The following is a 2983-nucleotide window of genomic DNA, read 5'->3' on the forward strand; positions in this document are numbered from 1 at the left end:
ATCTCCTCCTGCCCAGCTGGGTGGCAGTGGTGACAAGGGAAGGGCAGAGCTCTGCAGCCTTCACGTGGAGGTCTGCAGGTCCCTTTCAGCAGCTCCCAGGATAACAACTGCCCCCCCCTCCCCGAGCTGTCTCCTGTAGCTGCCCCCACAAAGGAGCTGCTGCCCTGGGCACAGGGGGCTGGGCTGGCCGGGGTCACCAGCGCTGCTGGAGGCAGCCGGTGCCTGGAGCGTGGTGCTTAATCAAACCAATTAGCAATTTAATCTTGTTAACAAACCGGGATAATTGCAGCGTTATCAAATTAGCCAGCTGCGTGGAAATGCCTGCTTAATAGCTGATAATGGCTGGAGCTGCCAGAGGAGGGGTGCTGCGGTCTGTGACCGATGGGACGTGCCACCACGCGTGCCATCGCGGCCATGGGGACAGCCTGGGGACAGCACCGGGGCTCTGCCCCCCCTCTTTGGCATGAGGGTGGCAAGGGACATCCCCACGGGCAGGTGCTGTGCTGGTCCTAAATGCTGTCCAATTTCCCACCTGGGTTTGGCTGCTCCCAGCCCCTGGCCCTCCTTCTGCCTGCCCCTGCTGGCTCACCCGGTGTTTTTATCCCCCACGGGCACCGTGCAAGCTGTTGGCACGTCCCTGTCATTTGTGGGGTGCCACTCTGTCCCTGCAGCAGACACCAGCAGGCTGCACGCTGCCAACTTGTCTCAGCACCCCATGAAAGCCTGGCCCCAAAGCAAGGGGCTCAGCACCCTGGGTTATGGGGCCGTGTAACCCCTCCCCAGCTGCTGGGTGCCACAGGGGGTCCCGTTCCCTGTCCCACTGCCCTGCCCGGCTCGGGTGCACCCAGGAACATGCTGCCCACCCGCTTCCCTTCAGCCTGCTGGGAGGTCCCTGAAGTGTCCCGTTGGGTCTCACTGCGGCCCCTCCAACCCTCCTCTCGGGGTCTGGGTGCCTCGGGAGGGGTTTGCTGCCCCCAAGCAGCCCCTAACCACATGCTGGGTCTGTAGAGGGGTGGGCTTCCTCCTCTTCCTCTGGCACAAATCCTGGGGAGGGAGCAGCAGGGGGAGTGTGCGCCAGGGTGGGCCTGGAGAGGGGCAGGGAGGGGAGACACACACCATGAGCCCTCCTGGAACAAGTTCCTTTATTTGTAACAGCAGCAGGGAAGGGAAAAGAGAGAGGGAGCAGAGAGCAGGCAGCATCCTGTGGCAGCTGGTTCTGCAGCCAGGGAGGTTTCAGAGCACGGGCAAGGAGCTGTCCCCGTCCCTGTCCCCAGCAGGACAGTCCTCCCCGGGCTGCGAGCAGCGGGCTGGTACCGGAGGTGGCATGGGGACGCGGAGAAGCCCCTTGGTCTGTGCCGGGCCCTCACACTGGGGAAAGGGAAAGAGAGAGGGCGAGGGGCTGAGAGAGAGCACCTGGGCCACCCCCAGCCCTGAAAGCCGTGGCCACCTCCCTGCCCAGGGCCACGGCCACCGCAGGTGGCTCGGAGAGGACGGTACCGTGGGACGTGGGGATGCCAGGCGGGCGTGAGAAGCATCTCCTGCCGCAGGCACCCTGGCAGCACTTCTGGTGGCGGGGGCACTGCCAGCTGCTGTCGCATTTGTTCGGCGGGTTGGGAATGGCGCAGGTGACGCGGATGCGCGGGCAGGACCAGGCGGTGCCTGCAAGGTGAGGGGGCTGCAGCCCAGGAGGGTCCCCAGAGGGCTTTGTCCCCTCCTGATGCACAGGCCGGGTGCCACTCCGTCCCCTTGGACACCTCTCCTCCCTCCCGAAGTGTTTATATTACCTGCTGGCAGCTCCATCCAGGCGATGAGCATCCCCACGAGGAGGAGGGCAGCCACGGACCTCATGCTGCCGCGGCCCCTGGGAGATGTGTGCGGTTGCTGGGGGATGCTGGCACTTAAATTCCTGGGGGAGGATGGGGGTGGGAAGCAGGCTGGGGGATGCCAACGTTTGTGCCTTTTCCCCCTGTGTTTTCCGGAAGCCTTTTGCACAAGATACGGCTGGGACGGCTCCGTTGCTCAAAAAGCTGGTGCTACCTTGCACAACCGCCCTGTGTGGTTGCACCTGGAGTGTGGGGGGCAAAATGAAGGCAGCTGGTCCTGGGGGGTCTGCCCGCTCCTGCGCAGGCACAGGCCTCCAGGAGAAGCCTTCCCGGGGACCCTGCAATGATGGGGGTTTGCTGGGGAGAGGCAAAGATCCCCCCTGCACAAGGAGTGTGCACCCCTGCCCCAGGCAGAGCTGTTTTCTGCGGGTGCTCTTGGGCAATGTGCAGTTGCCCCACTCCCCAGCAGCAGGGTAACGTCCCCTCACCTTGTGCAACGCTTCCCGAAGGGATCCTTGCTGCAGGCACAGCCCAGAGCTGTGCTGGAAGCAGGCGCAGGGGATGTCCTGGGGGAAAGGCACCCCCCAGCCATGCACACAGCCCCCGGTCATCCCGTGAGCCTGCAAACACAGCCTGGGGCAGCCCCTGGTTTTGCAACAGGGCAGGGCAAGGACCAGGAAGAGCAGGAGCATCGCCCCTCTGTGCCCCATGAGGTCCCTGCCATCGCCCTGTCCCCTCAGGGCTCTGCGGACATCTTGCCATGCTCTTCCCCTAGCGCTTCTCCACATACCCTGGTAACTGGCCTTTAACTCACGGGGATCTGTTAATTATTGCCCAGCTGCCCTAATGATCCTCTGGCTACATTTAGCTCTCTGTAAAGTCATTTGTTAAGCAACTGTGGAAGGATTCAGCCAACCCAAACAGGCTTTCTGGGCTGTGCACCAATAACTGAACTCTATCGATGGGAAATAGAAGCACTGGAGCGATTTTGGAGCAAGCTTTAGCAGTTCAGCTGCTGCTGTGGCTGGGGACAGGGAGAGGGCAGGGTGGTGCTCCCGGCTGCTGCCAGGGCCTGGAGCTGCACCTGCGGGAGGAAAAAACACCACGGAGCAAAGGGGATCCAGCAGCTGAAATCCTGGGGGGAAAAATATCCTTCTGGG

The 2983-nt window shown here is 62.8% G+C and overlaps 1 long non-coding RNA gene across 1 annotated transcript; it reads right to left on the reverse strand.

Moving 5' to 3' along the window:
• Positions 1–1123: 1123 nt before the first annotated feature.
• Positions 1124–2586, reverse strand: LOC137865386 (uncharacterized). The gene is made up of 4 exons (XR_011101879.1): positions 2312–2586; positions 1785–2161; positions 1498–1659; positions 1124–1368 (listed from the first exon to the last, which is right to left on the reverse strand). It is a non-coding gene; the product is annotated as an uncharacterized lncRNA (long non-coding RNA).
• Between the last annotated feature and the right edge of the window lie 397 nt (positions 2587–2983).

Source organism: Anas acuta, chromosome 16 (assembly GCF_963932015.1).
Source record: "Anas acuta chromosome 16, bAnaAcu1.1, whole genome shotgun sequence".
In the NCBI taxonomy this organism is placed as follows: domain Eukaryota; kingdom Metazoa; phylum Chordata; class Aves; order Anseriformes; family Anatidae; genus Anas; species Anas acuta.